The 25,830-nt window shown below is 40.7% G+C and overlaps 1 protein-coding gene across 3 annotated transcripts in view; it reads right to left on the bottom strand.

The window, feature by feature from the left end:
* Positions 1 to 9,014: 9,014 nt before the first annotated feature.
* The window catches only part of Gpr65 (G protein-coupled receptor 65), a 35,217-nt gene continuing 18,401 nt past the window's right edge, over positions 9,015 to 25,830 (bottom strand). Inside the window, exons 4-5 of one of the 3 annotated variants that reach the window (XR_007345935.1) lie at positions 13,980 to 24,587; positions 9,015 to 10,302 (exon numbers count right to left, since the gene is read on the bottom strand). The gene's annotated coding sequence lies outside the window, so the exon portion shown is untranslated. Of the gene's footprint in view, positions 24,588 to 25,830 lie in introns of all 3 variants that reach the window. The other 2 variants (XR_007345933.1, XR_007345934.1) reach the window with 2 other exon arrangements.

Raw genomic sequence — 25,830 nt, 5'->3', positions numbered from 1 at the left:
TTCCTCCAAATTTGCCACATTGAGGATTAGGTTTCCACGGCAGAACTTTGGGGGCAGTATTCAAACCATAGCACATACCCACACAAAGCTGTGTGTAATCACTTTCTATTACCAGAGTGTTCGGCCATTTCTCTTATCACTGGGGCTCTGTGCAAGCCGCTCGTCCTTCCCAGAATGCTCTTCTCTCTCCTTACCAGGCAAAATTCACCTTTCAGGTGTTAAGTGTTGCACAATTTAGGAAACATTTTGGGGTTTCTCGAGTTCAAGCAAGAGACTCCTGTGTGCCTGAAGTATACCCAAACACATCTTTGCTGTTTATTTATCTGTAACCCCTAGTAGATGAGAGATCTCTGAGGGCTGGAATCTTGTCTGTTTATTTAATAACTTTGCCTCAAAATCTGGCACAGTCTGAAATATCATGAGCACTCCCTTAAAACTGGTTAAATGATAAATGGTGTCAAAGGAGGCAGAGAGGTCTAGTGTCTAAGGATTGACCACCCTCTAAGAGTTTTGTCCACCTAGAGGTCACTGGTGATCTCATGGGGACATTTCAGTGGAGAAGTTCAACAGCAGCCAGTCCCAAGTGTCTGAAGAGGAAGAAGAGACTTTCCCATCGCCACTGTCTCAGCCTTGCTAACTGCTGCTGACCAAGATGTTTTGATCAGGTCAGTGGGCAGGACAGGCAATAGGAATGGGAAGGTTTGATGCCTGAGGCATTTTTCTGTAAAGAGCCTTGGCAGAAGGAGGCCACTTCTCCATTAGGTACAGGAGGTACAGTATCCAGGGACCACAAAAATCTTTCAAATTTCACTTTTTTTTAAAGAACAAAAAATGTTGTTTTTTTTTTTAAAAAAAGAACAACAAAAAATGACGATAGGCATAAGGAATCTATAATAATGAATCCAGTTAGGGTTATTTTCATCTGTATATGGGCACAGTAATAAAATATAATTGTTAATGTTATTTAGTAGAGAAAGAGGGTGTGATAGCAAAAGTACCCAGGGCAGGGCGTGCATGAGAAACTTTGCTGACTTTATAATCTAGTCCCTCCTGTGAGATTCACTGGCCATGAATTAGGTCAGCCCATTTCTCAGCTTCCTGGGTTGACCTGGGGGGCACCTATGTCCTCTGTCATTGATGGAGATGGTTGTGGGTAGACTTGTCAGAGTCTCCTGACAAAGCTAAAGGTGATATTATTGTTCATGATTTTCACAGTGACGTCAGGTTGGGCTGTTGGGTGGGTTTCTTCTTCTGCTTGGGGTAAACAGGTAGTTTACAAGTCTATANAAAAAAAAAAAAAAAAAAAAAAAAAAAAGTTTCTCTTAAAAAAAAAAAGAAAGAAATAGTCACAGAATTGAAAATGTGGGACTTAATGGGTTACGTTGTTAATTTGTTCATCCCCTTAAAGTCCAGATTCTGGTGATAGAAATGTGAGGAAAATTCCATGCATACTGGCATTGTGAGTACTTTTATTTTTTAGTCCATTTGTATTACATACTTTTTTAAAGCAGGACCGTGACCTGTGCATCAATTTTATAGCCAGTAGAACTTTATTAGGAGGATTATCCAGCCAGGGGTGGATGAGGGTGGTAGAGGAAGAGGAATGGAGAGGGTGGAGTGGGAATGGCAGTGTTTGAAGCTAAGTTGTCATAGAAGTTTATGTTAAATAAACAACATCCATTGTCCATACCAAGAAGGCTCCACTAAGCCCCACCCCAAAGCTTTCCCTGGCTCAAGTTCATTATTGCCCTGTGAGAATTAGGTCCAGTATTGTCAGGAAAGAAAAAAAAAATTTCACTTCTAAAGAAGCTGAGTGTCCCAATTTTTATTGGACCTGTTCTGGTTGTGATGTTAATGATGTAATGATGTAGACTTGAGTGGTCAGAAAAGACCTGTTGGATGAAGTAACATTTTGGGAACTAGGTTTTGAGGAAAGTGAGGGGGCGAGTCTTCCAGGAAAAGGGAAGAAATGCCTGTCCCTGCAGCAGAAATGTGTTTGCAAGATAGTGCATGGACCATGCTGTCTGTAATGGACAAAATGGAGTGAAGAATGGACAGACAAGAAAAGAAGAGGAGGAGGAGGAGACAGAGCATGGACACACAGACATGTCCAGTAAGAGAGCACATGGGACTAGCAAGGGGAGCTTTGAGTTCAAGGGTAGTATAGTCAACCTGGTCTTAAAGGATTTCTCTGACTGATGCTCTGGGAATAATAGTTTAAAAGGAGCAAGAGCAGAAGTAGGAGACCAGTTAGGGGATGTATTATTTGGGATAAAATTCAAGGGTGACAATAAAATTCAAATGATTGTGACTTTAACAAGAAATTGGTTTCTGTCTTACATTCTAGGAGTCTGAATCCAGAGGTCTGAATTCAGCTTTGTTTGATCAAGCCCCTGGTGAGTTAAAAGACATTCCAACCCATGGCTCTAAGCACTCATCCAGGGCTTGAGTACAGAGAGGAAAGAGTTAACCAAAGGGTGCATTCTTCAGGTGGAAGGAGTCATGTCTGTACCAGAAAGCAGGATGGAGGAAAAGATAAAGAAGAAACAACAAAGGGTATCTCTGATCTATCTTTTAAGGAAGTTTCCATAGACGTTTTTACAGACAGACCCTTACCTACACCAAGTTGCAAAAAATGTTAGGAAGTATCAGGTACATTCTGGTAGACGGATGCCCAGATAGAAATTCTACTAGTATGAAAGGATGGAGGAGATAAGAAGATTGGGAGGGAGTGGGCAGTTTTGGCCAAAGGATGCTATCACAGTAATCTAGATGAGAGATGATGGAGACGGAGGTGGAGAGAAGTGAGCAGATTCTAGATATAGCTTGAGGTAGAGGTGAGAGGATGTGCTGATGTACCAGTTGAGAGTGTTAGGAAAAACAGAGAATGATGAAGGCCTTGGCTTAAATAGCTGAAAAATGGAGTTACTTTTAGTGAACATCCTTGAGGGTAAAGATAATCAGGAATTTGATTTTGGGGAATGTTAATTTTGAAATAACTAGACATCTAAGAAGAGTTGTCAACAGGCAACTAGATAGGCAAGCTTGGAGTTAAATGGAGATATTCAGTTCAGAAGTAGAAATTTGGAATCCATCCATTTAATAGACATGGTATTAAAGCTATAAAATTCAACAGATCATCTAGTGCAGGTGGGAAAGAATCAACATAAGGGAGTAAGCATGGAGTGCTGCAGTATGTTTCAAAGATTAAGAGGAGCAACTACTAAAAAAAGGCAAAGAACCAAGAAAGAAGCATCCCTGAGAAGCCAAAAGAATAAAGCATTTTTTTTTTTAAAAGTGAGTGATGTACCATATCAAATGCTGTTGACAGGCTGGGAAAGATGAAGATGGTCAATCAGCTATTGGATTTGGGTAACATGAAGGTCACTGATGATCTTCATACAAACTATTTCAACAGAAAATCCTGCCTGGGGTGAGCTCAAGAGAGAATGAGATTAGAGAAAGAAAGAAAGAGTGAATTGGAACATTTATTTTCAGAAATATATCTATTTAAATAGCATATGGATGGGAGTTGGTGGCAAGGTGGAGTCAAGTTCTTTTGACTCTTTTTGAAACATGAGAGGATTTCCAGGTGCCTTGTGTGTTGATGGGAAACGTCCAATTCAGAGAGAAATTTTGATGGTGCAAAAAAGAGGAGAGAGTTTTTAGAGTAAGAGCCTTCAGTAGATGAGAGGAAATGGTGCCCAGTGCACATATGGAGGTTTTGGCTTTAGAAAAAAACAGATAATTCACCCAAGAAGGAAGGCACATTACACAGGAACAGATGCAGGTAGGCAGTCGAGGAGAAGATGGTGGGAGCTAATGGAAACTCGCCCTGATGGCTTCTATTTTCTAAATGAGGTAGAATTCAAACTCATCAGCTAACAGTGAGGAGGAAGGGAAAGGAACTGGAGATTTGTAGAGAGACAAAAACATCTGAAAATCTGTATGTGGGATTCGATGAATGAATGAACTGAGGGAATGCAGTGAGATGGTTGGGACAGTACTGTGGCTATCAGTACTACGTCAGCAATCCTGAATTTAAAGTGGAACCAGCCGTGGGAAGCTTGCAAGCATGGGAGGAGGTAGGATTGGGTGAAACCAGAGCTGGGGTTTTGCCAGGAGAGCACAACAGAGGGGTCAGGGAAGGGGTAGAGAAGAGGCAAAAGAGGAGTAAAACGATTAGGATTGTAGTTATTCCAGGTAGGAGTCTTGAGAAGGGATCACGCAATCTCATCTGGCCAATAGGGACAATGTCAAGGTTTTCAATTCAATGTGTGAACTGTAGCCTTTCTTGAAACAGTTAATTCTGTTTAAAAAAAAGGAATTGCTATTTTTTAATGGGATCTATTAGATTATGCTACACTGCTGTTAAAATAAAATCTAAATTTCTGTGGCTTAAAAAATCAGAAGTCATTATAATAGGATTTGGACTGATAGGAGAGCTCCTTCACAGTCAATTAAAGACCCAGGTGATGATGGCTGTGTCATCCTTGGCTTGTGGTACCCAGAGGTCATTCCAGGCTTTGCCACTTCTGTTAGCAAGTAAAAGGTAGGGACATATTGGGACAAGTATGAGAGACTGTTATGGGCCAAGAGTAGAAGTGCCATTTATCCCTGTAATCATATTCCATTGAAGAAAACTTACTCACTTCCCTGCAGGAGAGGCTGAGAAATGCAGTCCAGCTGGGTGCCCAGAAAGAAGAGAAGAATGTATTTTTGGTAGACAACTAGCACCTCTAACATAGTTGGTCCCTTGGGCCACTATCATCCCTTATTAAGCCATATTCGCCTATTTCTCATGAAAAAAAAAAATTCTCCAGTTATTATATCTATATCAAAGTCTGGGGTCTCCAGATGGTGTTCAGATCTCTTCTTGAGGTCCAGACGTGGTTCCTCAAGATCTGGCACCCTGTGAGCTAAAAGACAAGTTATCCGGGCCCAACTGCCTACCCAATATACAAAAGCGGACAAGAATAGAAATGCCCACAGCAGTCCTGGGCCATAGCACTGAACTCCTGCTGGGTAGGTATTGCAAAGACCCTCCAAACCCTAGAATAAAATGTCAATGTACCGAGTGTCGTCCTGAGCAAGGTACTTCCTTGCCTGCATTCTCTGTGGCCCTTGACTCTGTCCTCCTGGAGAACAATCTTGTCCGCTATTCTCCATGGCCACATAAGAGGTGGACATGGGGAAATGTGGGTTTAGGAGCTGACACCTTTCAGAGCTCACTCTCTGCTGTTGCATGAGGGTGATTTACAGATTCAAGCTTGTGGTTTCCTGGGGCACTACTGTTTTTTCAAAAATATGATGGGCTTCTGACCTACTTATTTCCATTCTGTTTCATGTGCTAGCAAATAAACCCCAAAGTATTTTCTTGATCTTTTCTGAGGTTTGTCTTCCTTGATCAAACCATCACTGACGTCTGAAACAGGCTTGGGTGCCAACGCTCTTGATATTTATCTTTGCCACTGGGCTGGATCTCCTTTTATTCTTTGAACCTATAAATCTTATCTTCTACTGTTTGAGCTATACAAACCATCAGTGTTTTTTTTTTTTTCCCAGCCCAGAGCAGTCTTGAAGAATTATTACTATTGTTGTGATTGTTATCATCATTATTATTGTGGCTGTCCCATTATTATTATTTTAGTGATTGTTCTGTTTCAGTAGACAATCTAGTCAATTTTTGCCTGAGCTCGTCTCTTTTTTGCATTACTGGGCTAAAAGCCACAGCTTTCAGCCTCGCACACTAGCATTCCTACTCTTACCAGCTATGTTCCCTAGAGCTTCAGACTCAGTAAGTTCTTGGTCTACTTTCCAAGCTATCAGAGATGAAGTGTTTTAAAAGTGTTTTTCATGGTTAACTTGGGGCTCTGGCTTTCTAGCCTTTGATAGCCATCTCCTATCTGCCTTCAGGCCACACAAGAAGCCAACACTGTGTTCTTCAGGTGTGTGTGTGTGTGTGTGTGTGTGTGTGTTTATGGTATTCTCTTTTAGGTGCCTCTTCCCATATTGATTAGGAAGGTAATAAGCAAAGAAACCCTTAAAAAGTCAACAGCTGAAATATCAGTGTATTTCTCTCTCAAGGAGGCAGTTCAGGTCAGCAGCAGCACCTGTGGTCTTCAGGGATTGGAATGGGACAGTGAATTTGCCATGTTCCATCCTCAGTTGCCAAGGTTTCCTTCAGGTCACAAGTCCAGCTGGCCAAAAAGAGGAAAGAGCTGGACAGCATGAGTGGGAGGTTTTAATGGGCAAATTCTGTAAGTGGAGAATTTTTTTGTTGAGTTTCCATTGGTGAGAACTTAGTCCCCTGGAATAAGTGCAACAAAAATAGAGAAATCTACTTCAGCCTCGGCTCCAGGAAGGAGAAAAAAGAGTGGATGTTGTGGCCAGCTTGTGGTTTCTATCACAGACAATGGTAAAGTGTGAGAACAAACAAAGGGGAAAATGTTTCCTGTAGGATGGATTCACACCATGTCATAATTACTCTGGGAAAATTAGAGGAGGTTATAAGATTTATACACAGAGCTAAGGGCTAAATGATAGAAATTTTTTCAAATCGATGACTGGGATTAGTTAAAATGAGTACCTGATAAAGATAAAACTTAGGACTTTATCCAGTTTGCGACTGTAGGAGTGAATGGAGGGAACTCTCTTCTGAGGGCTGTTAGAGTTTCTTACTTATAAAATTTGAGATTTCCTTTGTTCTGAGAACTTATTTTCAGAAAATCTCAAGATAGGATTTGAGGGAGGGAAATCCCCAACGGGGAGTTATTTTAAAGGAGAAGCAGTGCATTAAACATCTTAATATGCATTTCAGAATAGAAAGATAATGCTTTGGTTACGACATAAAGTTAGCTTTAGTCTGAATATTCTTTTGAACAGGTAAATAAATGATTTTTCTTAAGTATATGATTGGACTCAAGTGATGGCATCTCTCACATGCTGTTGTTTATATTGAATGACCCAGATGTGGGGAAATACATCAACAGCCATTATTATTATCTTTTTTTTTCTGATACCCTGAAGCCAGATTCCACCTTGTAAATGGAAGTGGATATTTTTCAAAAAGGGACTGGATGTTCCCAGTGTCAATCATTCCAGGGCAAGGATGAATGAGTAGGCTTTTTTCCAGGGAAAGGACAGACTACTTCCTCTTGCTGACATGAAAGAACAGGAGGTGGAAGGTTAAAGAGGCTTGGTTATTTGGTTGTGTGGGACTCAAACTAGTTTTTATTTCTTAAAACCCAGTAGGAGCTGGACAAGAATGCTGAGATTTAGGTGTTGGCTTGTGATCTTGAAAGTTAATTAGTTTTAATAGCACTTAGTCATAGTTTGAATGGTGGTACTATTATTCCCTAAGCATGTTCAGATGATTTTTAAAAATCTTTTTCACTATGAAATGAAGCATAAATACAGACAACTCCATGATACGAAATTCTACTTCACTGAATCATTAGAGGCATTTCCTCTTGTAATCACCACCAAGTCAAGAAACAGAACTTTGCTAGCTACCTAAGAAGCCCTTCACATGCTGGGACCCTCTTCCCTAAAAGAAACCATTATCCTAATTTTATTGAAGTCACTTCCCTTTTTAACAAGTAGTTTTACCATTCAATTGAGCACCCCAAAACACTGTAGTTTAATTTTGATTGTTTTAAAATTTGTCTTTTAATCTCAAGTTTTGCCCCATGTCCCTTTTATCCTTTGCAAGGTATTTGTTGAAATGTTGGATCGTCAGAGCTTCTCATGATCTGGGTTCTACTGGTTATGCCACCGTGGTGGAGTTTAACGTGTTCCTCTGTCCTCTGCGTTCCCTGTCAATTGGTAGTTCCATCTGATTCAGGTTTATTTGCTTTGATAAGACCATTGGTAATACTGTGTTGTTTCATCAGGAAGCCTAGACTGGTTGCCTTTCCTTTGGTAAGGTTGGCAGCTACTGCTGCTCAGTGTTTAGATCTGTGGTTTGAATAGGAGCTGTAAGGTGGAGATTTCATTCATTCTTAATTAACTGAAATCTTTCTATGAAGGGTCACTTTACTCATCTACTATTTGGTTACTGAAATAAAATTCATATAGGGAGACCTAATGAGTAATTGATTTTCCCCTTTATTAGTTTTCATAATAATGAGTTGGTTCCCAAATCCTTCTCCAAATATGACCAATCATTTTTTTAAATTACTATAAATTTATGGATTTAAATATATTTGATATGTATCAATCCATTGCTTTTAATGTCTTCATTAAACTTTTTGTTTTGTACCCAGGGTGCTTAACCACTGAGCCACATCCTCAACCCTTTTTTATATTTCATCTGGAGACAGGTCTCACTGAGTTACTTGGAACTTCTCTAAATTGCTAAGGCTGGCTTTGAACTCACCATCCTCATGCCTCAGCATTCTGAGCCACTGGGATTACAGGTATGTGCCACTGTGCCCAGCTCTTTATTAAAACTTGAATGGCTTCATTCTGGCCATAGAAAGGACCTTTGTTTTTTTTTTAATTTTTTTATTTACTTTTAATTTATATATGACAGCAGAATGCATTACAATTCGTATTACACATATAGAACACAATTTTTCATATCACTGGTTGTATACACAGTATATTCACACCAATTCGTGTCTTTATACCTGTACTTTGGATAATAATGATCATCACATTCCACCATCATTAATAACCCCATGCCTCCTCCCTTCCCCTCCAATTCCTCTGCCCTATCTAGAGTTCATCTATTCCTCCCATGCTCCCTATCCAACTATGAATCAGCCTCCTTATATCAAAGAAAACTTCTGCATTTGGTTTTGGGGGATAGCTAACTTCACTTAGCATTATCTTCTCTAACTCCATCCATTTACCTGCAAATTCCATGATTTTATTCTCTTTTATTGCTGAGTACTATTCCATTATGTATATATGCCACCTTTTTTTCATCCATTCCTATGGAGATTTCTTGGAAAATTTGGAATGGAACCACAATTTGACCCAGCTATCTCTCTTCTCAGTCTATACCCAATGGACTTAAAAACAGTATACTACAGGAAAACAACCACATCAATGTTTATAGCAGCACAATTCACAACAGCTCAACTGTGGAACCAACCTAGGTGCCCTTCAATAGATGAATAGGAAGTTCCTTTAAATTGATGGCTTTTGGCATGATTCTTGGGATATAACAACACATTCTGTGATCAATTTGTATATTTCCTGCTTTTGCCTCAAAATTAGTTGTATCACCAAGAAACCTTCATTTCAAATAATATTCTGGGTGTTAGGGATGCTTTCTGTTACTGAGTTGAACGCTTGTTTCCAAAAATTTTCAGTGAACATGTCCAGAACTGAGAGAGATTCCCAGTACCTAGATTGCCACCTTGAAATGAGGACATCTTGAATACCCATGAACACTTACCTATATATTCATAAGTATAAATATGAATGATAACCTCATCCAATTCAACTTCAGGATAAGTGAGTTTTTACTTAACCTCTTCTGTTTAATCTGTATCTTCTTTCCTCCATATTATGAATCTTGGTTCTCAGGTAGACAATGTATTATAGAGTTAGAATAGGCCACAACTATCATTTGTTTTCTTCTTCATTATGTACATAATCATTGTCTCACAATACCTATATCAATACCCTCCACCAAAGGATTACTGAAAACAATTTCAAAACTATGTATATGCTCTACCCATTCTATTTGCATTTTTAATGATTCTATAATTATATTATCAGAGAATATAACTATTATGCACTATAAGCTTGTCTTTTAAACTTTAACCTCAACTTAGCTCTGTAAGTGGCTATGAATTTCATGCTCGTTACGTGTATTCATGTAACTATCTCTACTTGAAGAATGTCTGAAGTTTGTTCTCCAGCAGATTTCACAGCAAAGGATTAAGGGGAAAAGGGTCTCTGAATTCTCAGATGTTGATAATGATTTGTCTACAGCCTTTAGTTTTGAAAGCCAGTTTGGCTGGTTATAAAACTTTTGGCTCACCTTATTTTTCTTTGAGTATCTTAAGTATATTACTTAATTACTTCTTTGAGTATCTTAAGTATATTGTATATTACTTTTTGAAAAGTCTGATGACAATCTAATTTTCTTTCCATTGTAAGTCACTTGAACATCTTCTCTAGATGCTCACCAATACATTTTGTTAAATACAAGAGGCTGTTCTTAATTTTACCTTGGGAATTATGAGACAGAATGGTGTCAAACCTGAGAGGGGTACAACATGCATCATGAGGTGCTGGGAGGACACTTTCCTGGCTCTGAAGAAGCGGTGGTTCAGAACATGGCTGCAGGAGCAATTCAATAAGAAAAGAGCTATTTGTACAGGTATATTCCTTGGGGATTCCCAAAAGTCTACTGGGTAATACTGAAGAAGCATCAATTTCTGATAGTCCATACAATGAGCCTAGAAATCCTCTACATTTTTAATACAAAATAAAATAAAATAAAATAGTACTTTGCAGTTATAGACTACTGAATCTGGAATATTCTGGGTATTTAGTGAGGACTTTAGAGAACTGACGGGAAAAGAATGCAAATATGCCTTCTCTGTCAGCACTCACTAGCAAGAATATGTAATACGGGACTCATTTACAAAAGTAATTAAAATATTTTTTTCTTAAAGAAATAATTTAGGACTTCTGATTTTAGAAAGCTGGAAAACCAAGTTAATACAAAGACTTATATAACCTGTAGAAATGCAAGATTCTATATAAAAGTGAAAACATGCAAACTAATTCAGAAAGAAGGAAGAAAATCTGCAGGTGTAAAAGAAAATAAGGAAGGGGGTAGGTGAACATATAGAACTACTTAAAGTCAAGTTGATGTTACAGGCATGTTTTAACAACGCTTCAAAGAATAATAATTCTCTCATGCATCCTAACTCAGTAAATAGAAAAAGAAGGAACAATCTCCATCTTACTTCTTTATAGGTATAGAGAAAGAATTTGGTAAAATTCAATAAAAATTCATAATAAGAAACTATGACAGGTTTCTTTAGCCTGAGAAAGAAAATCATAAAAAAAACCTAAGGGCAGATGTTGTATTTAATGGTGAGACCTGACAAGAATATCTACCATGTCAATTTTATTCAACATTATTATTTTGGAAGTCCCAGTTAGCACAATATTTATTAAATAGGTAACTATTAAAAGGACAGGTAAAGAAAATAGAACTTTCTTTATTTGTACTCAAAATTAATATCTCCATAGAAAACCTAAGCAAATTTAAAGAAAAAACTTGAGTTATTAAGATTTCACTAAAGTTGCTAAATACTAGATTACCTTATGAAAAATGAATTCATTCCTATACATCAACAATTAAAAGATAAATTTAAAACATACCTTTTACAGTATCAGTTCATAAGAAACCTAGGAATACATTTATTAGAGATGCTTTAGGTCTTTATGGAGAATACTATAATATTTTCTTGAAGGGCATAAGAGATTTATATAAAATAGAAATATATGCATACTTCCTTGATGAAAATAGGAAAATGTAAGATTGCCCAAAATTTATCTGTAATATTCCATGCAATTCCAATTAAAATCAGCAAGTTCTACTTACAGAATTTGAAAAAGTGATCCTAGAAGTCTAATGAATATCAAGGGCCAAGAATAGCAAAGATAAATCTGAAGATGAATTAGTAAGGGCCGACAGGGACTCTCCTTGTAAGATACAAAGATTGATTATAAAGTTGTATGGTAATTAACTCAGTGCAGTAATGGTGCAAGAGTAGATTTAAAAATCGAGTAAAAGAGAATGGAAAACATAGGTGCAGACTTAGGCACATACCAGAATGAAAAAACATGGGAAGGATGTCTGCATAGGGAGAGGAGGTGGGCTGCTCTATCCACAGTGCTCCAAGACTGGCTTCCCATATGGACAAATACAAAAGATAAAAGTGTAACTTTGATTGCTACCATACACTACTCATTAAAAATAAATCTCACACCGCTGAGTGGTTATCATGGGCTCCCCATACTAATGAAGAGGTGTACTTAAACTCAACATGATGATTTATAATTGGTGACAGAAGGAAGTACGGGAAAGAGGGTTCCAGAACAGAAGACAAGCATCTACCCTGATGCAACAAAGAGCAGGCAAGGCTTGGATGAGGTGTCAGCATCATTGAAGCTTAGGAACAAGTGGTCAGATGATTTATTAAGTTAATATAATTTAACACCAAATTAATACAAAGATTTATATAACCTGTAGAAATGCAAGATTCTATATATAAGTGAAAACATGCTTGCTGAATTCAGAAAGAAGGAAGAAAATGTGCAAATGTAAAAGAAAATAAGGAATGGAGGGAACATACAGAACTACTTACTTTTCAAGATGATGTCACCGGCAAGTTTTAACAATTTTTCAAAGAATAATAATTCTCTGAGATTTGAAGAGCACTTATCTATGTTAAAGAGAGAGAATCTTTCTTAAGAGCAACAGAAGAGTTTTAAGTGGGACGAGAACTGATCAGATTTTTTAAAAAGACCCCTCTAGCTGCAGTATGAAGAAAGGCTAAGAAGAACAAGAGCCGACAAGGAAAGACCATATGGAGACTCATCAGTTGCCCAGGGCTTGAACCGTGGAGGTAGCTGTGGTCTTAGGAGAGAGTTTGACATTCTGGAGGAATAACCTAAGATGGGAAAAGATCACGTGAGCAAATATGTGTTTTATTACAGTTCCTCCCAATTTTAGAAAGAGAGATTAAAGCCTCAAATAAAAGCAATCTTTAAAAAGTTGCTAAGTTTAAAAAAAAGATCAGGATGGGATTGTGGCTTGGGCTGGGATTTGGGCTCAGCGGTAGAGCGCTCACCTAGCACAGGCGGGACCCGGGTTCGATCCTCAGCACCACATAAAAATAAATTCATTGTGTTGTGTCCATCTACACCTAAAAAATAAATTTAAAAAACTTTTTTTAAAAATGGCCTGCTTCCTTATGCTTAGAAGGAAAAGTAGAGATAGAATACCAGAATGACTGGGAGAGCTTCATTCAAATTATGTACATTCTGGACACCTTAACTATCCAATTCAGATATCAGAAATTCTACTGGGGGACAAAATTGGGAGAATTATTGATCATTTAATAAATTACAACATACGAAAAATCCAACCGTAGTGTTGGCTTACTATTTCTAAGGAAAGGCTGGCTTGCTGACTATTCTTGGGAGTTGGGAGAAAAGTTATAATTATAAAGATTGGACTCTTCACAAGCCACAGAAACATATTTTGCTTCATTGTGCGATCCCCAGTGATCTGTGAAAAAATAAAGGGCAGAGGGACAGAGAGGGACAGTGTCCCATGTCAGGAACAGCCACAAGGGTGCTGGAGAGGACACAGCAGGCATGGGGGACATTGGGCCAGCATAGCCAAGTGCAGGGGCAGCAGGCCAGGCAATTAAGTCAAAGACCAGAGCTCAACAGCAACATCACGTGGAGGCCCAGGGCCAGGATCTCCCACCATTTTACTAGCGACAGGTAACCCCAGGACTTTGTGGGATCCAGTGGATTAGGGGTCGGTGCCCCAGGAGTGGCTGATGCCTCAAAAACTTCACAGGGTGGGAAAGCTCTCTCAGAGAAGAAGGCTTTGCACTATCCCTACCCCACCCCCACAGAATCATGGCTGTAAAAATCCTGGAGCCCTCAGATAGGCCTTTTGTGCAGGTTCTGGTTTCTCCAGAATTTTTTTCCTAGTAACTTTGAGATAGTTTACATTTATGATTGTGTAGTTATCCAGATACACTTACATTCACTTACATTCAGGATCATTTTATGGAGACTTTGGCCAAGGTCACATACCCAAAATGTGATATCCCTGGGTCTAGAATTTGGGTCTTCTACCTCCTACTCCATCTCTGTCACACACTTCCGTTTCACTGAAGTTACCTTGATGCAGTAGCACACTCTGTTCCTAACCTCCTGCTAAGAAATGCCAACTGTGTCTCACTTTGCATTCGACTTACCTATTCACATCATGAAGGTTCAGCAAAAGAAATGCAGCAGGATGAATCCTTAATTTTCTGGCTCCCTCCCATCCTCAAATGTCTTGTTCTAATTCTCCAGAGGGAGCTTTGTTTTCAAGGAGTGAAATAAAACCTGCAGAGCCAGTACATCATGAACAATGATTTGGGGACAAACATCCAGAGACTTGCACAATGTCTCGGGCAGCAACAACAACTTGCTTTTATTTGTTTTTAAGTGTTCTTTCTAGGAAAGGATAGTCAAAAGGAAAACAACTTTTTGGTTTAAAAAGAAAATAGGCACATTTAAAATGTGTGTGTCTTTCTATATGTGTGTCTCCTGGTCATTTCTGGAAAAAGAAAAAATTCTATGCAGCAGTAGTTACTGAGATATAGAACTGCAATAGTGTTTTCCAAAGTGATTCAAGAAATTCTGGTTCTTTGAGATAGTAAAAGAGAACAAAAAGAGAGACCTGGTGTCTATACCTCACCTCTTAGAAAGTCACTATGCACATTAGCATATGAAATGCTTTGGAAGTCCTGTAATTTCTTTGATTGTGGAACCCTGTCTTTCTTTCTTTCTTTCTTTTCATGTAACTTTAGAATTTGAGAGCCACAGAATGCTCTTTGGGAGTCCTGTCTTAGGACTCCTCCTTAGACACTTAATGCTTAGTGGGGGAATTTTGGTCACAGTGGCTCTCTGTGGAAACTCATAAACATGGCTCACCAAGGTGACTTCTTGACATCAGCAAATTCTATTCTGTCACAATGTGACAGTATCTTGCATCTTTGCCCCTTCCTGAATGTATGATGTGAACGTCGGCTACGACACGATGAGACTCAGACTTGCATGCAGACTCCTGACCCAGTTCCTGCCTCCGTGACCTCCCCCATCAATCATGCAGAAACCTTCCACTCAAACTGTATCCACAAGAAATCCTCACCCCAAGCACCAGGAGTTCAGCCATGGGAGGTCTAGAGGCTCACAGTAGGTCATTTCCCCCCCTCTTCCTTTCTTATCCATTTTTTTTCTCATTTTCTTCCCTGCTTAAAGGCCATCTATTTCCTGGCTTGTCACATACATGTGATTTGGGTAACTGCTTTGCTTCTTAAACATATTCTTGGGAGGACTCACCTTTTACTCCAAACAGCTTATCAAAATACTTGTATCAAACTAATGGAATGCTCCTGATTACAGGTCCCCATGTCACTGAAACTATATAGGGAAGATAATAGTTCTTGCTCACTGAATGTAAGTTCCCCCACCCCTTCCTCTTTCTCTGGATCTAGAAGTGTGGCAATCAACTCTGGCTGCACATTACAACCATGTGAGCTTTACAAAGGAGCTCTTAAAATACAAATATCAGAGCCGGGCTCACAGACATACTGATTTAAATGATGGAGTCCACACAACAACTTTTTAAGCACCAAGAACAGAATCCAGAAGTTGGAAAATAGCCATCAGTTATCAAATCGTCAAAAAGAAGAAACAAATATTCCACCAAGAATCCGTATACCTGATGACCCACAGCACCTACTCAGCTATTTACCTGGTCACCCACAGCTCTTCAGATACAGCTTTCCTTCTGAATGCTCAGAAAAGTGTGACAACATAGTAATTCATGTTTTCCCACTGAACTCCATACTTGTGAAAATGGGAGAATAAATCTAGAACATTTACGACTTTACTGATAGCTGTCGTTGGTGTGATCTTACACTTGGAAACTTCCAGCCAGGGATGGATATTCAGCCAGTACCTATGCACCCAGTCCAGGCACTGGTGACCAACCTGCTACTTGCAGGCAGCAGGTACAACTTCCTTGCCTCTGAGGTGTGGGAAGGCAGAGTTTGGCCGAGATTATTAATGAAGGTGACTATAGCAGCACCCTACCTGGGGTGATGAGCAGTGGCCATAGTGGTCAAGGCAGCCCGGTTAGACAGGAGGGCAAGAGGTCCCACATCTTGTCCTTGCCTCACCCTTCTGAATGGTCATTCCATCTTCCCACTGCAGCCTCAGGAGCAAGTTACCCTTCAAGACTTGGAACAAATGTCACTTCCTCAGCAAAGCCTTCCCTCCTTCCTAGGTTCTCCACAACACCCTGCCCAGACCCCACATGTGTTTTCTTACGAGCTTCCCAGTTCCCCAAGGGTCGCTTCTCATATCTTACCTCATTTTGTATCAACAGGGCTTGATACAATGCCTCAAATATCTCTATGACATAAATTTCCTAATAAAATGTCTATAGTATCTACTCTCCACCTCATAATGTACTTAAGAAATTCAATATCCCTTACAAATCCAGACGGTTCACTTAACAGAATGGAGTTATCTTATTATCAGATTTCAAGCTCTGCTTTGATGATACAGCATCTATAACTTAACTTGTTTTTGAAATAGAGGGAAAATGATTACTGAAATGAAGGTCACTGCTGAGCATGAAAAATGGAAGGGAAGAGAGCCAGGCCCAACATCATTGTTTAATGAAAACAGGGTTGAAACCTCTTTACTAAAGAAGCCTGCTTGATGATACTCTAGTGCAGGGCTAGGGATGTGGCTCAGTGGTAGAGCTCTTGCCTAGTGTAGCTAGTATGTGGAGGCCCTTGGCTTGATCCCCACACTGTAAAAACATCAAAAAACTCTCTAATGTCTTCTTCTGATCCTCTGGAAAGTGTTCAAGTGTTTTCTTTAAAGGAGACTGCGGCTCTGCTCTTTCCAGCACGTGGCCGGTGTTCTGGGAACCAACGAATCCCCTCACTTTCCGGCTCACCTGGGCTACAAACCTTGCATCAGGCCTTGGGCTTATTTTTCCCCTGCAGGCCTGAGTCATTCCCATCCACAGGCTTCTGAGAGCAAGCCAGCTGGAGATGTGCAGCAGCTAAATCTGCCATGCCTTGTTAGCAGGCTATGATCCCAACCCTCAGGGGACTTAAGCCCAAATGCCTTCAGGAGTTAGGCAGGGAACAGGAATGTGTGAAGTGTGTAACACACACAGAGCTGAGTAGGGAGCCTGGTAAGTGGGAAAAATGTATGCTCTACCTGAAGATGTTCAGATTCCAATTTTTTTTTCAGGGTGTTCCAGACAAAATGCACCTGTTGTCAAATGTATTCCAAAGACATAGATGTCCAATTGATGCAGCCATTTGGCTCCTCCTGCATTCGCACCCACACTTCTCTCTGACTTTCCTACCTTATCTAACGTGAGGTCCTCTAAGCCTCACTAGTTTCACCCCTGTGACAACCAACTGGGCATAGATTCTGGCTGATTTCATGCAGGCCAGCCTGATAGGCCCTCATCGCATAGCCAGCCTCAGGCCTTTCATCTCCTGGCTGGGGCTTCCCTGTTGACATTGCTGGGGCCTCTGCTGGGCACACGGATAGGCAGACCTGGAAGTGCAGGGGAGTCCCCAGTGTGAAGTTTTAACCAATGGGAGGTGGGAGACAGATGAGTAAATAAACTCTTCCCCTTTTTCTCTCCCCATCAATAGACAATGCTGATATGTAGTTTTTTTTTTTTTTAAACAGCTTCTCAGGAATGGACACAACTCACTGAGCAATCAGTCACTCTAGAGGCAACCTGCTTGCTAACACATCCTCCCATTGGCTCTCCTCTGCTCCCTTCTTTCTTCTTGTCCTTCACTTCTGACCTCTGGGATTGTACTCAAGCCACCTCTTTAAGCTGTGCCACAATAGGGAGCCCAGGCTTGAACAACTAGTACCAAGAGTGGCCCTATCAATCAAACCACCGAGATGGAACTTTCAAGCTAGATTACTCAGTGATCTGGTGGCAGTAACTAAGTACTCCACTGCTGGAGGTGAGTGGGGTGGCGATAATCCCTGGCCTGTTGTGACCTGCAGTGACATACAATTACCAAGGCACTCACCTGAAATTGACTGAGGTGAGGTGCAGGCAGAAGATGAGGTACTTGGCCCTTCTGAGGGCTAAGATAATTACAAGATTCATTTTGACTGGGATAACTGCACTGAAGACTTGCACCAGAAAATGAGATGTTATGACAACCAAACGCTGAGTAAAAAACATTCTTTAAAAAGCCAGTGTGTTCTGTGGTAACTTCAAAGGAGACTCTCATTTCCTGAAGACCGTGCGGAAAAGTCTCTAATTTTAAAGGTAACAGAGCTGCTCAGATGATTCAGCTCAGAGCTCCAACAAGTCTTATCTGTCAGTGTCAATGCCCTGACGTGATTCATGTTAGGGCTATTTGGGTGGATTCATGGGAATTGTGAGCCCCAGAATTCCCCTCAGCTCTCCAGGCTGGCTGAAGCATACCTCCATCCTGCTAGAAGGGAGAAGCCTCCCCTTTCCTGGAGTCAGTGAAATGGTACCACCTGAGGTACCCCACACTGTGGAACTGGTTCTCCCCTACACCCCCTCCTCAGTACCCCCCAGGCCTGCCTCCCAGTCTGATCAGGACAATCTGATCAGGTGGTACTGATATCAGCACAATCTGTGCTTCAGGAGGGTTGATCTGCATTCCCAAGCATTTGCAGGACCCAGGGAGGTAGATCTCAGGAGTGCTAACCTGGAACAGGAAAGCAGCTGGTAAGACTGGATAGGGAACATTTATTGACAAAGGAGAGTTCATTCATGACTTGGATTTCAATGCTGGGCAATAAAAATCTCAAGAGAATTCTAAAAATCTTAAACTGAGTCCTTAAAGCTTGTATGTGCCAATGGGCTCCAGTTAATGAGGAAGGGATGCTAGAACTTTTTTGGTTTTTTGGAGATGAGGCTGTTAGAATTAGTTTATTATGTAAGATCTAGAAATCTATTGCCTGGCTATGGTCACTGAGGGGACCTGGAAAACACTCCCTTAATCAAATCAATAAGGAATACAAAGGTGAGAGGGGTACTGACAGACTAGAAATTTGATAGACGCTGTCTTCATAAACAGGACTGGTGGTTGGAGGTATTGCCATAAAACTGGTCTCCACATTATCATTGGGGATGACAGAATTCCAGAATAGCAGAGTCTGGACCTCTGAGGGCCTCTGATTGTCCATCCATTATAGACATTATGTCTATAATGGGCAGCAAAGTCAGACTGTCAATCAAAATGCTTTAACAGGGATCTTTGTTGTTGGCTAATAAACCATGATGTTCCTAGACTTAAGACGGCTAGACTGCTGACTAGAGTTGCTGACTTGTGTGGTTATATTTATAAATATTGAGAACCATGGAGCAGAAGTGTGACATCAGTCACCACAATGGAAATTTATGGTCCTTATTTCAGTTTCAAGACCTAGAATCCACTTATTGAAAGGGAAGCCGAGTACCCTTGAAGAATAACCTTGGCACACAGTGTGAGCATATATATTTCCACCAGAGAGACCCAAGGCCAGTTGATAGAGTACTGTACTCTGGGGAAGGGAAAATACATAGATTTTTTTGAACAATGTTAAGTATGGAATTTGATTAGAGTAGTGGTATATGGAGTCTAGGTGCTAAATGAAATTTTAGCCTGAGTTTATCTCAGTTTTTTTCCTAGTCACCAAGTATACAGTTATGTTGGGCATCTGGCAGAACTTTCACACACATTATTTCCCTGAGAGTCATCATGGTAAGAAGGGCCAATTAGAAACCCCTAAAACTTCTCCTAAACACACACATACACACACACACACACACACACACACACACACACACACACACTACATACACATTCCTGGCCTGCATGATAAATGAGAAGCAGTCTGTGTCCAGGAGGATTGCAGACACTTCAACTGTCATCAGAGACTGTAGGTATGCAGAGGTGGTGTTTGCACCATATCCCTATTCAGTTAATTTGCCTGGGTCCTGAAAAATAAAAGATGGCTTATGGCAAGCAATGGTAAACTCTATTATAAATTTAATTGGATAATAATTCCCATTTTGGCTTACATGCAAAATATGGAACCATTAATGGAGCAGATCAACACAGTCTCTGGCTCTTCATATGCAGCTACTGAACTGGAGAATTCATTCTTCTATATCAGGGGCAGGCAAACTATAGCCCATGGGCCAAATATATAGATATTACTACTTATCAGAGAACATGCAAACATGCGCTGCTGAAGGAAGGGTCAATCAACAACTGGTTAGGAAGGACATGCCTCATACATTTCAGTCCATGTCTGTCATTGATTGCCCCTGTGCTGGACAGCAGGCCCCCAAACAAGGTGGTCATTGGCAGGGATAGAGGCTTGTATGGGATCCCTCTCCTCTAGCTTGTGTTACTTTTGCATGCCCAAACTGTCAGTAGCACAGACAGAAGAGATCAGTCAGTCTCTTGGTATTGGGTTGATTACAATTAGACATCTTTTATCCTGGATTGGGTATATAAAAATTTGTATTTATAGGACTTAATCCTTAATTTAAAATAGTGGTTTTCATTGCTGTCTGAAGTTACATCCAAAGCTCTAGACAATGCTTGATTTATCAACATGAGGTCTCACACAACATTGCTCACACCGAAGGTTATATTCTTTAGTAGGAAAGGCAGAGCTGTGGGTATTTGCACACAGGATCCACTAATTATTCCTTGTACCCTGTCATTCAGAAGTGGACATTTTAATAGAGTGGTAGAAATCCTGTTAAAAGCTCACTTAAGAAGACAGCTTGAGGACAACACCTAGGAGGGATGGAATGCAGATTTCCAGGATGTGCTATGGACATATATGGAGATAAATATTAAGCTCCAAGTCCTCAGTAGCACAGTTTCACAGGACCAAGAATTGAATGGTTAGAGGTTTTGTGTTTCTTATCCTGAAACCTTAGCCTCTATTGGATAAGAAGTCTTGATAGTGGTGGATGGGGGAGAGAACAATTCTACCAGGAGAAAGGTATAAATCTACTGAACTTGAAGCTGAGATGCCAGTTGGATTCAGCATGCCTGTAGGCAGCAGCTAAGGAAAAAAATATTCTGCTTATGAAAGTAATAGCCCCTGATTATCCTGAAGAACTAGGTCTGCTGTGCCTTATGGAGATGGGGAGAAACAGGTGTGGAACCCAAGGGTTTCATAATATGTGTGCATCTTGGTGATTCAATGTCCAGTGAGACAATGGTTGCATATTGTCAAATTGACATATAGTTGTGTTGCAACGATGCCCACTAAAAACAAAGAAAATAAGGGCACCAGCCCCTAAAACTGAAGGTCTATACAGCCCTACCAGGACATTAACCCATACAGCTAACGTGCTGGATGATGGTGAGGGATGTAGAGGCTATTGGAAGAGATTGGAGATAAATCTTAATGATCACTGCAAATCCAGCTACAATTGTATAGACTGAAGTTTGCTTTACTTATCTTCAACCAGACTGACTGACCTTAACCTTGAAGGGGACCTCGTGCCAGATTGGACTAATGCTTTCCAATCCTCCTGGAGAGCTCGATATAACAGTGGGGCAAAGAGGACCTGGACAGTACAAGGGGCACAACTGTATTTGGTGCTTTTTATGTGATACTTTCTGTTCTTTGTTCCACCTGTTTCCTTCAAAGCCACCACTGTGATGTCTCACTCTTGAGGTATGTTCTGACTACTTTCATGAAGGTGCAACTGGACAGCACCTCAACTTTTCACCTCCTGCCTGGGGCCACCCTATGATACCTCCACATGACAACTATCGTACTCACGTATGTCCATCATGGAAGCGCAGGGAGGTTTGTGCCCCATGAAATAAAGCTTTGGCCAGCAGGAGACAGGAGGCAGTGGTTGAATTTTTCCTTTTTATTCCTTCATGTTGAAATTATACACCTTCTCAGCAGACCCACCTGTCATCAGTGGGATGGAGCAATCTGTCACACTAAACAGTGTCAGCTCTCTGATCTGGTGTCATATTGCTCTCTCTCTTCCTCTCCTCCATTCCCTCGCTCCTCACTCTCACTACCTGGGATGGCGCAACCTCATTCAGGCTAGAATAGTCTCTAACCTCCCAACCTGATCCACATGGTATGCCCTCTGGGGATTTGACTGTCACAACAAACAGTCCCTCTAATTGCACCTTAAGTGAAATGTGGATGTTTTCTAAGGATAATTGCAGTGTGGTCAAATGAAGGCTGCTGGCTGTCTGGATACTATTTCCACATCATTTTTCTTCTTTCTTACACTTTTGATGCGTATGCCGCTGAGCCCAAATACCCACAGGTCCTCCTAAGACCTCTTGCATCTGTCCATTTCTTGCTATCCCAGATGTCACTGCCTCACTCAGGCCTGCACCAAGTCTTGCCTCACTGTTTCCATGGCTCTCCTTCCCAACATCTTATAGCTCTCGGTGTCCAGAGCTCATCTCCTTCCTTCATGCCTGGATACTGAGCCAGAGTCATCTTCATAATGGACAAATCTGTTGTCATTCGCTGCTTAGCACTTTTTCATGGCAACTTGGTGACCTTAACATAAAAGTCCAAATTATGAATCTCTGCCAAAAGTTAACTTCTGTTTATTTCCAGCCTTTGTCGTTTGCTACTTCCTCCCTCATAGTCAGTTCCAATAGCAGTGAACTACTTTCATTTCCTTAAAATGGAGCCAGGGCTCGGCACGTTCAAGTCCTTGGCAGGAAACGCTCTCCCTTCTTGGTTAAGGCCTATGCTGCCTTTAGGGTCCTGGGACATTTCCTGACTCTTCAAGACTGAGCAAGCACTGGCCATCTCCATTCATCCTTCTATCCAACTGGTATATTCACTCTCTTGTATCATTTATCTTTGGATCCCCTATCAGACTGAAGGCTTTCCAATCCTACTGGTGTGTTTTAAAAATTAAATGCTTGACAAAAGTTTGTTGAAATAGTTAATAAATGAATCATGTGTTTTTCTTTCTATTAAATATTTCACCATCTTTTATAGTATCATTAAAAGAGATAAGTACACTTTTTCCCCTCATATATGTCTCCTATGTACTTAAGAAGTAAATGAAATGGTATATGAACAACATGAAATTGACTGGAAACTTTATCAGAGGTAATTTAAATCACTTGACTTAAACGCTTACAATCAGTATCTTTGCCTGTTTTGTGTTGCGATAACAAAATACCTAAGTCTAGGAACTTTAAAAAGTAAAGAGCTTTATTGACTCATGACTCTAGTGCCTACAGGGCCCAGACAACATGGAGCTAGAATCCTGGCAAGGGTCCCCTGGACATGACAGGAAGAAAGGGAGCCGGCCTTGAGCAGAGGAATACATGTGTGAATGAAGAAGCAAGAAAGGAGTGGGGTGGGGCGGATTGGCCAAGGCTCGTTCTTTTCATGAAAACCCACTGTCATGGAAACTAATCCATCCCTGTGGGATCTGGTCCACTTCCAAGAGAGAAAACATTAATCCATTCAAGAAGGTGGAGCTCCCAAGACCTAATTACCTCCCACAGGGCCCCACCTCTTAAAACTTCTACCCCCTCAACACTGTTACATTGGGAACCAAACCTCCAGCTCATAAGCCTTTGGGGAAAACAAACCATTTTCAAACCACAGCAGTCAGCAATTTCAGAAAAATAGGTTAAGTTTCAAACATAGATTCACAACCATTTATTACCCTTTCCATAGTTTTGTATTTTAAAAATCTCAAATAGTGCCTCACGGAGCTCTTAAACATCTGTCTCACTGGTGGCATTAAACCTTGTATGGTATCATGATTAGAATTTAGATTTCATAGTGACTGATAGAAAATGGCAGTCAAATAAGACTGTTCCCCTTCTTGGCTGTTAAAGGGAGGTCTCTAGGGAGTCCTGATAACCCCTTTCCTAATAAAATGCCATCTATTTGCAATAGTATGTATATCCAAGGATCTCCTGAAATTATAGGAGCAAAACTCCCTCTTCACTTCAACCCAGGCAGGATCTGTTGCTCAAAAGTGATTAGCCACACTGTGCTATAAGAGAGCATGAAAACAGGTAGGCTACCTGTCTGGTGTTCAGTTCACAGGGTCTCAACTCAAACATTTGAGCTCAAATTCTTATGCTGTTTTTAGTCTCTCTAACCTTCATACTCTTCATGTACAGTGGGAAAAATAATATCTGCTTTATAAGATTTTGGGGAAAATTAAATATCAAATGTGGTGGTCTTGGCCCATGTGTGTACTCCAGTATAGAAATGTCAGTGATCACTGATGGATTCCTAAAAACACGGCACAAACAAGGTGGTGGGTGGCAGCGTCAAGGAACTGGGAGAGGTGAGATGGGAAGGAGTAGGTGTGGCCATTTTCTCCAATGTATTTTTTTATTAAACTAAAGCTTCCAATCTGGGGTTCAAAACTCATGGGGATCATCCTAGGAGCCAGCAAAGCAGAAATGAACTGTGATGAGCCTAGTTCTAGCAGGAAAAACATTCTCAGTCTACTGCAGGGGAGAGATAGCAGGAAGATCCATGGCCAAAGCACATCTTCTAGAGGACTTTCATAATTCACTGGGATGCATGGGACATTCTGTGCTTTTGCCTAGTCATAAACAGACATAAACACAGTGACTCACCTGTCAGACAGAAAACTTGATTAATGTTTTTCCACAATAAGCAGAATTGTAGTAAATCATGTCCTTAATGTAAGCTTGGAGTTAACTGGAGGTCGATTTGTCATTAAATCATTTCAGCTTTCACATGTGGAAGGAGCCAAATGGTCTGTAGAACTTCTCCTGCCATAAAAATTGCAAAAAAACAAAAATGAAAAAAACACCAGGTTATTCTATTTCTTATGCTCACATATTGAAGTTGAAATTGTCAATATAGAATTAATACCTTATCACTAGAAATACTTATGTTCCATATCTCATTTGCCCTGAATAACATCATTAGGTGCATGAGGGAATTGTATCATCCTCATATTAAAGATGAGAAAATAGTTTCTAAGTGGTTATCTTATTTGCTCAAGGTCACATGGCTTGGAAATGAAAGAACACTAGTGACTAATCTTGAGGACCAATGTCCTCACAACTCCAAATCAAGAAGCCCCAATGGACCACACTAATGCTGTGGTCAGGTGTTAGCTTTTTTTCTCACTCTGACAAATACCTGAGAGAAATGACGTAGAGGAGAAACAGTTTACTTTGGCTCACAATTTCAAATATTTCAGTTCACAGTTACCCAGCTTCATTGCTTTTGGGCCTGAGGTAAGGCAGAACATCATGATGGAAGGGCATGGTGGAGGAAAGCTGCTCAGGAGAGAGAGAGAGAGAGAGAGAGAGAGAGAGAGAGAGAGAGAGAGAGAGAGGAGTGTGAGGGGAACCCGCATTAGTGCAAGAAAGGGGCCAGAGATAAGCAATACTCTTCCAAGTCATTCCCCCAGTGACCTACTTCCTCCAACTAGGTTGACCTCATAGCCTCCAGCACCACCTCCTGGCAGTCTGTCCAGCTATCAATGGGTCAATCGGTTGCTGAGGTGAACTATAGGGCAGGTGAACCAGAATCATGACTTTCACCAGAAAAGATCCTCCCTCTTCCCTCTGGTTTTCTAAGCTGTGGAACCTAAACTGGGAAATGCTGGTAATCCTCCTTCACATCATGTTAAAGTCAAAGAGCAGAAGGTATCAAAAATCTCTTCCTGCATTCCCTCTAAAATCTGGAACAAGACAGGGATGCCCTCTCTCTCCACTTCTGTTCANCTCAGAGTTATACAAAAGTACATACAAGAGGAAGTGAGGGGAAAGGGAAAAATAATACAAGGGGGACAAATGAATGTCAGTAGAGGGGGCAGAGAGAGAAGAGGGGAGGGGAGGGGAGGGGAGGGGGCATAGTAGAGGATAGGAAAGGCAGCAGAACACAACAGACACTAGTATGGCAATATGTAAATCAATGGATGTGTAACTGATGTGAGTCTGCAATCTGTATATGGGGTAAAAATGGGAGTTCATAACCCACTTGAATCAAAGTGTGAAATAT

The sequence above is a fragment of the Marmota marmota genome, unplaced genomic scaffold (assembly GCF_001458135.2).
Source record: "Marmota marmota marmota unplaced genomic scaffold, marMar, whole genome shotgun sequence".
Lineage (NCBI taxonomy): Eukaryota > Metazoa > Chordata > Mammalia > Rodentia > Sciuridae > Marmota > Marmota marmota.
Note: the sequence above shows the minus strand (reverse complement) of the source record. Positions and strands in the feature narration are given on the sequence as shown.